This window comes from Tasmannia lanceolata, unplaced genomic scaffold (genome assembly GCF_043159265.1).
Source record: "Tasmannia lanceolata isolate RefF3 unplaced genomic scaffold, GAP_Taslan_0.1 ptg000119l, whole genome shotgun sequence".
In the NCBI taxonomy this organism is placed as follows: domain Eukaryota; kingdom Viridiplantae; phylum Streptophyta; class Magnoliopsida; order Canellales; family Winteraceae; genus Tasmannia; species Tasmannia lanceolata.
In genome coordinates, this window is record NW_027518795.1 from 1,292,501 (window position 1) to 1,305,000 (window position 12,500).

Sequence of the window (12,500 nt, forward strand, 5' to 3'; positions counted from 1 at the left end):
GTTTTTGCCTGGATAGGCTAAGGAATGGGCATGCTTTGGGCGTTTTTGCCCGGATAGGCACCGGAATGCTTGGCCTTGGCTTGTCCTAGCAAGGCATTGCTGGGTTGGGCTCCCTTGGCCTTTTGGGCGCCTTGGACGATGTCTTGCGAAGACCATGGGCACAAGGCCATGGCATATGGTGAAGAAAGGACCACGGTTGCCAAGGTTAGGCACCGGAATGCTTGGCCTTGGCTTGCCCTAGCAGGGCATTGCTGGGTTGGGCTCCCTTGGCCTTTTGGGCGCCTTGGACGATGTCTTGCGAAGACCATGGGCACAAGGCCATGGCATATGGTGAGGAAAGGACCACGGTTGCCAAGGTTAGGCACCGGAATGCTTGGCCTTGGCTTGCCAAAGCAGGGCATTGCTGGGTTGGGCTCCCTTGGCCTTCCGGGCGCCTTGGACACTGTCTTGGGAAGACCATGGGCACAAGGCCATGGCATATGGTGGGGAATGGACCACGGTTGCCAAGGCTAGGCATATAGAGAGGAATCGCATTTTTGCCCGGATAGGCACCGGAATGCTTGGCCTTGGCTTGCCATAGCAGGGCATTGCTGGGTTGGGCTCCCTTGGCCTTCCGGGGGCCTTGGACGCTGTCTTGGGAAGACCATGGGCACAAGGCCATGGCATATAGTGAGGAATGGACCACGGTTGGCAAGGCTAGGCATATAGAGAGGAATGGACCACGGTTGCCAAGGTTGCGCAAGTTTTGGGCATTTTTTGCCCGGATATGCCCAAGTATGCCCCGATAGGCCCGTTACGCCCCGGTATGAACGCGTATGCCCGGATAGACTCGGTATGCCTTGGGATACATGCGTATGCCCCGATAGGCTTGGTACGCCCCGATATGCGCACGTGTGCCCCAGTAGGGCTCGGTATGCCCCGGTATGTACGCGTGTGCCCCGATAGGCCCGGTATGCCCCGATAGGCCCGGTATGCCCCGATATGCACACGTGTGCCCCAATAGGGGTCGGTATGCCCCGGTAGGTACGCGTGTGCCCCGTAATGCACGTTTCGCAGATCTCCCCGCATGTCCCGCCCCTATATGTAATACTTACTTACTTACTTACTTTCTTTCTTGCTTGCTTGCTTGCTTGCAATGGTTGGGAGTGCCCGGCATGCCCCGCTGCAGAGACCAAGGGCGCAATGACTTGGCACCGCGGATGCCGGGACTCCGGCACTTCCCGTGGCACTGATGGTTCGTTCCAAAGACAAAAGGCCGTGCAAGGCCACCGCACCGCGGATGATTTTGCTCGTGCTGGCGCCGTTGTGTGGCCAAAGAACATGCGCGAATGCTCGTGTCGGAAGGGTTGGTGTCCTGGCCCCGCGGGTGTCACGAATGCTCGGTTGCGAAGACCATGGGACCAGAGCCATGGCACGTCGGATGATGGCTCCAGCTGGCGCCCCGGCACTTTCTGTGGCATTGATGCTCGGTTTCAAAGACAAACGTGCGCAGGGCCAGGGGACCGCGGATGACTGCTCGTGCTGGCCCCGTTGGGCGGCATTGATGGTCGGTTGCAAAGAAAATGCGCGATTGCTCGTGTCGGGGCCCGGCAAGCCAAGGCCAAGCGAGCCATGGCACGTCGGATGATGGCTCCAGCTGGCGCCCCGGCACTTTCTGTGGCATTGATGCTCGGTTTCAAAGACAAACGTGCGCAGGGCCAGGGGACCGCGGAGGACTGCTCGTGCTGGCCCCGTTGGGCGGCATTGATGGTCGGTTGCAAAGAAAATGCGCGATTGCTCGTGTCGGGGCCTGGCAAGCCAAGGCCAAGCGAGCCATGGCAACGCGGATGATGGCTCGCTAGTGCTGGCGCCGTGCACAGTGGCCTCGCACACTCGCCCTGCACGCTTCCCTTGCACGCAGCCTTGCACACTAGCCTCGCATGCGAGCCTTGCACCCTAGCCATGCAAACTAGCCTTGCACGGTAGCCATGCACACAAGCCGTGCACATTAGCCATGCGCACAAGCCCCGCACACTAGCCTTGCGCACAACCCTTGCACACAAGCCATGCACTCGAGCAATGCACACAAGCCTTGCACTCAAGCAATGCACACAAGCCCTGGACACTAGCCTTGCACACGGGCCTGGCACACAAGCCTTGGGCACTAGCCTTGCGCACTAGCGTTCCACATGAGCCTTGCACACTAGCCTTGGACACTAGCCTTGCACACAGGCCTTGCACACTAGGCATGCTTGGGCGAGCTGATCCCGCATCAAGTCGACGGGTCTAGGCATTCTTGGGCGCAGATCCCGCATCGTCTCGTCGCGTCTGGGCGCAAACACGTCGCGTCTCGTTGCGTCTTCAGAAGTCGTCGCTAACAGCACCTTTGGTTGCCACTGGTGGTTAGGCTGGTTGGTTGCGCAAACCCTATAGGAGGGTGGCATGCTGGTGGGCGTTTTTGCCCGGATAGGCACTAGAATGTGCAGATTTTGGGCGTTTTTGCCTGGATAGGCTAAGGAATGGGCATGCTTTGGGCGTTTTTGCCCGGATAGGCACCGGAATGCTTGGCCTTGGCTTGTCCTAGCAAGGCATTGCTGGGTTGGGCTCCCTTGGCCTTTTGGGCGCCTTGGACGATGTCTTGCGAAGACCATGGGCACAAGGCCATGGCATATGGTGAGGAAAGGACCACGGTTGCCAAGGTTAGGCACCGGAATGCTTGGCCTTGGCTTGCCAAAGCAGGGCATTGCTGGGTTGGGCTCCCTTGGCCTTCCGGGCGCCTTGGACACTGTCTTGGGAAGACCATGGGCACAAGGCCATGGCATATGGTGGGGAATGGACCACGGTTGCCAAGGCTAGGCATATAGAGAGGAATCGCATTTTTGCCCGGATAGGCACCGGAATGCTTGGCCTTGGCTTGCCATAGCAGGGCATTGCTGGGTTGGGCTCCCTTGGCCTTCCGGGGGCCTTGGACGCTGTCTTGGGAAGACCATGGGCACAAGGCCATGGCATATAGTGAGGAATGGACCACGGTTGGCAAGGCTAGGCATATAGAGAGGAATGGACCACGGTTGCCAAGGTTGCGCAAGTTTTGGGCATTTTTTGCCCGGATATGCCCAAGTATGCCCCGATAGGCCCGTTACGCCCCGGTATGAACGCGTATGCCCGGATAGACTCGGTATGCCTTGGGATACATGCGTATGCCCCGATAGGCTTGGTACGCCCCGATATGCGCACGTGTGCCCCAGTAGGGCTCGGTATGCCCCGGTATGTACGCGTGTGCCCCGATAGGCCCGGTATGCCCCGATAGGCCCGGTATGCCCCGATATGCACACGTGTGCCCCAATAGGGGTCGGTATGCCCCGGTAGGTACGCGTGTGCCCCGTAATGCACGTTTCGCAGATCTCCCCGCATGTCCCGCCCCTATATGTAATACTTACTTACTTACTTACTTTCTTTCTTGCTTGCTTGCTTGCTTGCAATGGTTGGGAGTGCCCGGCATGCCCCGCTGCAGAGACCAAGGGCGCAATGACTTGGCACCGCGGATGCCGGGACTCCGGCACTTCCCGTGGCACTGATGGTTGGTTCCAAAGACAAAAGGCCGTGCAAGGCCACCGCACCGCGGATGATTTTGCTCGTGCTGGCGCCGTTGTGTGGCCAAAGAACATGCGCGAATGCTCGTGTCGGAAGGGTTGGTGTCCTGGCCCCGCGGGTGTCACGAATGCTCGGTTGCGAAGACCATGGGACCAGAGCCATGGCACGTCGGATGATGGCTCCAGCTGGCGCCCCGGCACTTTCTGTGGCATTGATGCTCGGTTTCAAAGACAAACGTGCGCAGGGCCAGGGGACCGCGGATGACTGCTCGTGCTGGCCCCGTTGGGCGGCATTGATGGTCGGTTGCAAAGAAAATGCGCGATTGCTCGTGTCGGGGCCCGGCAAGCCAAGGCCAAGCGAGCCATGGCACGTCGGATGATGGCTCCAGCTGGCGCCCCGGCACTTTCTGTGGCATTGATGCTCGGTTTCAAAGACAAACGTGCGCAGGGCCAGGGGACCGCGGAGGACTGCTCGTGCTGGCCCCGTTGGGCGGCATTGATGGTCGGTTGCAAAGAAAATGCGCGATTGCTCGTGTCGGGGCCTGGCAAGCCAAGGCCAAGCGAGCCATGGCAACGCGGATGATGGCTCGCTAGTGCTGGCGCCGTGCACAGTGGCCTCGCACACTCGCCCTGCACGCTTCCCTTGCACGCAGCCTTGCACACTAGCCTCGCATGCGAGCCTTGCACCCTAGCCATGCAAACTAGCCTTGCACGGTAGCCATGCACACAAGCCGTGCACATTAGCCATGCGCACAAGCCCCGCACACTAGCCTTGCGCACAACCCTTGCACACAAGCCATGCACTCGAGCAATGCACACAAGCCTTGCACTCAAGCAATGCACACAAGCCCTGGACACTAGCCTTGCACACGGGCCTGGCACACAAGCCTTGGGCACTAGCCTTGCGCACTAGCGTTCCACATGAGCCTTGCACACTAGCCTTGGACACTAGCCTTGCACACAGGCCTTGCACACTAGGCATGCTTGGGCGAGCTGATCCCGCATCAAGTCGACGGGTCTAGGCATTCTTGGGCGCAGATCCCGCATCGTCTCGTCGCGTCTGGGCGCAAACACGTCGCGTCTCGTTGCGTCTTCAGAAGTCGTCGCTAACAGCACCTTTGGTTGCCACTGGTGGTTAGGCTGGTTGGTTGCGCAAACCCTATAGGAGGGTGGCATGCTGGTGGGCGTTTTTGCCCGGATAGGCACTAGAATGTGCAGATTTTGGGCGTTTTTGCCTGGATAGGCTAAGGAATGGGCATGCTTTGGGCGTTTTTGCCCGGATAGGCACCGGAATGCTTGGCCTTGGCTTGTCCTAGCAAGGCATTGCTGGGTTGGGCTCCCTTGGCCTTTTGGGCGCCTTGGACGATGTCTTGCGAAGACCATGGGCACAAGGCCATGGCATATGGTGAGGAAAGGACCACGGTTGCCAAGGTTAGGCACCGGAATGCTTGGCCTTGGCTTGCCAAAGCAGGGCATTGCTGGGTTGGGCTCCCTTGGCCTTCCGGGCGCCTTGGACACTGTCTTGGGAAGACCATGGGCACAAGGCCATGGCATATGGTGGGGAATGGACCACGGTTGCCAAGGCTAAGCATATAGAGAGGAATTGCATTTTTGCCCGGATAGGCACCGGAATGCTTGGCCTTGGCTTGCCATAGCAGGGCATTGCTGGGTTGGGCTCCCTTGGCCTTCCGGGGGCCTTGGACGCTGTCTTGGGAAGACCATGGGCACAAGGCCATGGCATATAGTGAGGAATGGACCACGGTTGGCAAGGCTAGGCATATAGAGAGGAATGGACCACGGTTGCCAAGGTTGCGCAAGTTTTGGGCATTTTTTGCCCGGATATGCCCAAGTATGCCCCGATAGGCCCGTTACGCCCCGGTATGAACGCGTATGCCCGGATAGACTCGGTATGCCTTGGGATACATGCGTATGCCCCGATAGGCTTGGTACGCCCCGATATGCGCACGTGTGCCCCAGTAGGGCTCGGTATGCCCCGGTATGTACGCGTGTGCCCCGATAGGCCCGGTATGCCCCGATATGCACACGTGTGCCCCAATAGGGGTCGGTATGCCCCGGTAGGTACGCGTGTGCCCCGTAATGCACGTTTCGCAGATCTCCCCGCATGTCCCGCCCCTATATGTAATACTTACTTACTTACTTACTTTCTTTCTTGCTTGCTTGCTTGCTTGCAATGGTTGGGAGTGCCCGGCATGCCCCGCTGCAGAGACCAAGGGCGCAATGACTTGGCACCGCGGATGCCGGGACTCCGGCACTTCCCGTGGCACTGATGGTTGGTTCCAAAGACAAAAGGCCGTGCAAGGCCACCGCACCGCGGATGATTTTGCTCGTGCTGGCGCCGTTGTGTGGCCAAAGAACATGCGCGAATGCTCGTGTCGGAAGGGTTGGTGTCCTGGCCCCGCGGGTGTCACGAATGCTCGGTTGCGAAGACCATGGGACCAGAGCCATGGCACGTCGGATGATGGCTCCAGCTGGCGCCCCGGCACTTTCTGTGGCATTGATGCTCGGTTTCAAAGACAAACGTGCGCAGTGCCAGGGGACCGCGGATGACTGCTCGTGCTGGCCCCGTTGGGCGGCATTGATGGTCGGTTGCAAAGAAAATGCGCGATTGCTCGTGTCGGGGCCCGGCAAGCCAAGGCCAAGCGAGCCATGGCACGTCGGATGATGGCTCCAGCTGGCGCCCCGGCACTTTCTGTGGCATTGATGCTCGGTTTCAAAGACAAACGTGCGCAGGGCCAGGGGACCGCGGATGACTGCTCGTGCTGGCCCCGTTGGGCGGCATTGATGGTCGGTTGCAAAGAAAATGCGCGATTGCTCGTGTCGGGGCCTGGCAAGCCAAGGCCAAGCGAGCCATGGCAACGCGGATGATGGCTCGCTAGTGCTGGCGCCGTGCACAGTGGCCTCGCACACTCGCCCTGCACGCTTCCCTTGCACGCAGCCTTGCACACTAGCCTCGCATGCGAGCCTTGCACCCTAGCCATGCAAACTAGCCTTGCACGGTAGCCATGCACACAAGCCGTGCACATTAGCCATGCGCACAAGCCCCGCACACTAGCCTTGCGCACAACCCTTGCACACAAGCCATGCACTCGAGCAATGCACACAAGCCTTGCACTCAAGCAATGCACACAAGCCCTGGACACTAGCCTTGCACACGGGCCTGGCACACAAGCCTTGGGCACTAGCCTTGCGCACTAGCGTTCCACATGAGCCTTGCACACTAGCCTTGGACACTAGCCTTGCACACAGGCCTTGCACACTAGGCATGCTTGGGCGAGCTGATCCCGCATCAAGTCGACGGGTCTAGGCATTCTTGGGCGCAGATCCCGCATCGTCTCGTCGCGTCTGGGCGCAAACACGTCGCGTCTCGTTGCGTCTTCAGAAGTCGTCGCTAACAGCACCTTTGGTTGCCACTGGTGGTTAGGCTGGTTGGTTGCGCAAACCCTATAGGAGGGTGGCATGCTGGTGGGCGTTTTTGCCCGGATAGGCACTAGAATGTGCAGATTTTGGGCGTTTTTGCCTGGATAGGCTAAGGAATGGGCATGCTTTGGGCGTTTTTGCCCGGATAGGCACCGGAATGCTTGGCCTTGGCTTGTCCTAGCAAGGCATTGCTGGGTTGGGCTCCCTTGGCCTTTTGGGCGCCTTGGACGATGTCTTGCGAAGACCATGGGCACAAGGCCATGGCATATGGTGAGGAAAGGACCACGGTTGCCAAGGTTAGGCACCGGAATGCTTGGCCTTGGCTTGCCAAAGCAGGGCATTGCTGGGTTGGGCTCCCTTGGCCTTCCGGGCGCCTTGGACACTGTCTTGGGAAGACCATGGGCACAAGGCCATGGCATATGGTGGGGAATGGACCACGGTTGCCAAGGCTAGGCATATAGAGAGGAATTGCATTTTTGCCCGGATAGGCACCGGAATGCTTGGCCTTGGCTTGCCATAGGAGGGCATTGCTGGGTTGGGCTCCCTTGGCCTTCCGGGGGCCTTGGACGCTGTCTTGGGAAGACCATGGGCACAAGGCCATGGCATATAGTGAGGAATGGACCACGGTTGGCAAGGCTAGGCATATAGAGAGGAATGGACCACGGTTGCCAAGGTTGCGCAAGTTTTGGGCATTTTTTGCCCGGATATGCCCAAGTATGCCCCGATAGGCCCGTTACGCCCCGGTATGAACGCGTATGCCCGGATAGACTCGGTATGCCTTGGGATACATGCGTATGCCCCGATAGGCTTGGTACGCCCCGATATGCGCACGTGTGCCCCAGTAGGGCTCGGTATGCCCCGGTATGTACGCGTGTGCCCCGATAGGCCCGGTATGCCCCGATATGCACACGTGTGCCCCAATAGGGGTCGGTATGCCCCGGTAGGTACGCGTGTGCCCCGTAATGCACGTTTCGCAGATCTCCCCGCATGTCCCGCCCCTATATGTAATACTTACTTACTTACTTACTTTCTTTCTTGCTTGCTTGCTTGCTTGCAATGGTTGGGAGTGCCCGGCATGCCCCGCTGCAGAGACCAAGGGCGCAATGACTTGGCACCGCGGATGCCGGGACTCCGGCACTTCCCGTGGCACTGATGGTTGGTTCCAAAGACAAAAGGCCGTGCAAGGCCACCGCACCGCGGATGATTTTGCTCGTGCTGGCGCCGTTGTGTGGCCAAAGAACATGCGCGAATGCTCGTGTCGGAAGGGTTGGTGTCCTGGCCCCGCGGGTGTCACGAATGCTCGGTTGCGAAGACCATGGGACCAGAGCCATGGCACGTCGGATGATGGCTCCAGCTGGCGCCCCGGCACTTTCTGTGGCATTGATGCTCGGTTTCAAAGACAAACGTGCGCAGTGCCAGGGGACCGCGGATGACTGCTCGTGCTGGCCCCGTTGGGCGGCATTGATGGTCGGTTGCAAAGAAAATGCGCGATTGCTCGTGTCGGGGCCCGGCAAGCCAAGGCCAAGCGAGCCATGGCACGTCGGATGATGGCTCCAGCTGGCGCCCCGGCACTTTCTGTGGCATTGATGCTCGGTTTCAAAGACAAACGTGCGCAGGGCCAGGGGACCGCGAATGACTGCTCGTGCTGGCCCCGTTGGGCGGCATTGATGGTCGGTTGCAAAGAAAATGCGCGATTGCTCGTGTCGGGGCCTGGCAAGCCAAGGCCAAGCGAGCCATGGCAACGCGGATGATGGCTCGCTAGTGCTGGCGCCGTGCACAGTGGCCTCGCACACTCGCCCTGCACGCTTCCCTTGCACGCAGCCTTGCACACTAGCCTCGCATGCGAGCCTTGCACCCTAGCCATGCAAACTAGCCTTGCACGGTAGCCATGCACACAAGCCGTGCACATTAGCCATGCGCACAAGCCCCGCACACTAGCCTTGCGCACAACCCTTGCACACAAGCCATGCACTCGAGCAATGCACACAAGCCTTGCACTCAAGCAATGCACACAAGCCCTGGACACTAGCCTTGCACACGGGCCTGGCACACAAGCCTTGGGCACTAGCCTTGCGCACTAGCGTTCCACATGAGCCTTGCACACTAGCCTTGGACACTAGCCTTGCACACAGGCCTTGCACACTAGGCATGCTTGGGCGAGCTGATCCCGCATCAAGTCGACGGGTCTAGGCATTCTTGGGCGCAGATCCCGCATCGTCTCGTCGCGTCTGGGCGCAAACACGTCGCGTCTCGTTGCGTCTTCAGAAGTCGTCGCTAACAGCACCTTTGGTTGCCACTGGTGGTTAGGCTGGTTGGTTGCGCAAACCCTATAGGAGGGTGGCATGCTGGTGGGCGTTTTTGCCCGGATAGGCACTAGAATGTGCAGATTTTGGGCGTTTTTGCCTGGATAGGCTAAGGAATGGGCATGCTTTGGGCGTTTTTGCCCGGATAGGCACCGGAATGCTTGGCCTTGGCTTGTCCTAGCAAGGCATTGCTGGGTTGGGCTCCCTTGGCCTTTTGGGCGCCTTGGACGATGTCTTGCGAAGACCATGGGCACAAGGCCATGGCATATGGTGAGGAAAGGACCACGGTTGCCAAGGTTAGGCACCGGAATGCTTGGCCTTGGCTTGCCAAAGCAGGGCATTGCTGGGTTGGGCTCCCTTGGCCTTCCGGGCGCCTTGGACACTGTCTTGGGAAGACCATGGGCACAAGGCCATGGCATATGGTGGGGAATGGACCACGGTTGCCAAGGCTAGGCATATAGAGAGGAATCGCATTTTTGCCCGGATAGGCACCGGAATGCTTGGCCTTGGCTTGCCATAGCAGGGCATTGCTGGGTTGGGCTCCCTTGGCCTTCCGGGGGCCTTGGACGCTGTCTTGGGAAGACCATGGGCACAAGGCCATGGCATATAGTGAGGAATGGACCACGGTTGGCAAGGCTAGGCATATAGAGAGGAATGGACCACGGTTGCCAAGGTTGCGCAAGTTTTGGGCATTTTTTGCCCGGATATGCCCAAGTATGCCCCGATAGGCCCGTTACGCCCCGGTATGAACGCGTATGCCCGGATAGACTCGGTATGCCTTGGGATACATGCGTATGCCCCGATAGGCTTGGTACGCCCCGATATGCGCACGTGTGCCCCAGTAGGGCTCGGTATGCCCCGGTATGTACGCGTGTGCCCCGATAGGCCCGGTATGCCCCGATATGCACACGTGTGCCCCAATAGGGGTCGGTATGCCCCGGTAGGTACGCGTGTGCCCCGTAATGCACGTTTCGCAGATCTCCCCGCATGTCCCGCCCCTATATGTAATACTTACTTACTTACTTACTTTCTTTCTTGCTTGCTTGCTTGCTTGCAATGGTTGGGAGTGCCCGGCATGCCCCGCTGCAGAGACCAAGGGCGCAATGACTTGGCACCGCGGATGCCGGGACTCCGGCACTTCCCGTGGCACTGATGGTTGGTTCCAAAGACAAAAGGCCGTGCAAGGCCACCGCACCGCGGATGATTTTGCTCGTGCTGGCGCCGTTGTGTGGCCAAAGAACATGCGCGAATGCTCGTGTCGGAAGGGTTGGTGTCCTGGCCCCGCGGGTGTCACGAATGCTCGGTTGCGAAGACCATGGGACCAGAGCCATGGCACGTCGGATGATGGCTCCAGCTGGCGCCCCGGCACTTTCTGTGGCATTGATGCTCGGTTTCAAAGACAAACGTGCGCAGGGCCAGGGGACCGCGGATGACTGCTCGTGCTGGCCCCGTTGGGCGGCATTGATGGTCGGTTGCAAAGAAAATGCGCGATTGCTCGTGTCGGGGCCTGGCAAGCCAAGGCCAAGCGAGCCATGGCAACGCGGATGATGGCTCCAGCTGGCGCCCCGGCACTTTCTGTGGCATTGATGCTCGGTTTCGAAGACAAACGTGCGCAGGGCCAGGGGACCGCGGAGGACTGCTCGTGCTGGCCCCGTTGGGCGGCATTGATGGTGTGTTGCAGAGAGCATGTGCGATTGCAAGTGTCGGCCGGGTTTGGGTTCCCTTGGGCTTTCGGGTGCCTTGGACGCTGTCTTGCGAAGACCATGGGCACAAGGCCCCGTCCTGGCCCCTTGTTCGATTCGCTCTCGTCTTGCGCTTGCTTCCAAGGTCCTCCATGACCTTCCCCATGGCCTTGCTAGATCCCCCCCATGACGCATGACCTCTGTCCGTTGATTGGTTTTGAGTGCACACCATGCCCGGCTTGGCACCGTGTTGTCGCGTGAGTGGCATTTGGATCGTGCATGCTGGTGGGCTACCTGCCAATGCGCACAAGCCTTGCACACTAGCCTTGCGCACGAGCCTTGCACAAAAGCCTTGGACACAAGCCTTGCGCACAAGCCATGCGCACAAGCCTTGGACGCTAGCCTTGCACACAAGCCATGCATACAAGCCTTGCTCACAAGCCTTGGGCACTGGCCCATCGCAGTAGCCTTGCACACAAGCCTTGCGCACTAGCTTTGGGCACGAGCCTTGCGCACTTGCCTTGGGCACTAGCCTTGCACACAACCCTTGGGAACTAGCCTTGCGCACCAGCCTTGCCCACAAGCCTTGCACACCAGCCTTGCACACTAGCCTTGCATACAAGCCTTGCACACTAGCCTTGCACACAGGCCATGCTCACTAGCCTTGGGCACTAGCCTTGCACACAGACCTTGGGCACTAGCCTTGCGCACTAGCCTTGCCCACGAGCCTTGCACACTAGCCTTGCACGCAGGCCTTGCACGCTAGGCATGCTTGGGCCAGCAGCTCCCGCATCAAGTCGGCGGGTGTAGGCACGGTTGGGCGCAGATCCCGCATCGCCTCGTCGCGTCTGGGCGCAAACCCGTCGCGTCTCGTTGCGTCTTCAGAAGTCGTCGCTAACAGCACCTTTGGTTGCCACTGGTGGTTAGGCGGGTTGGTTGCGCAAACCCTATAGGAGGGTGGCATGCTGCGGGGCGCTGGAATGCGCAGGCTTAGGGCGTTTTTGCCCGGATAGGCACTGGAATGTGCTGGTTTTGGGCGTTTTTGCCTGGATAGGCTAAGGAATGGGCATGCTTTGGGCGTTTTCCCCGGATAGGCACTGGAATGGGCTGGTTTTGGGCGTTTTTGCCTGGATAGGCTAACGAATGGGGCATGCTTTGGGCGTTTTTGCCCGGGTAGGCACTGGAATGCCTGGCCTTGGCTGGGCATTGCTGGGTTGGGCTCCCTTGGCCTTTCAGGCGCCTTGGATGCTGTCTTGTGAAGACCATGGGCACAAGGCCATGGCATATAGTGGGGAATGGACCATGGTTGCCAAGGTTAGGCAATATAGAGGGCGGTGGGCGAGTAGGCCATGGCGTCACTTGTTTGCCTGTGTTTGCTCCCTTTGTGCGTTGTTTGGTTTTGGGAGCACACCTACCTTGCTAGGCTCGGCGGCTTACCCCTGCCCTTGTGGGTACTGGGTTGCACGTCTGTTTGCAACCCTATGGCTTGGTTGCTGCTGGCTTGGTTG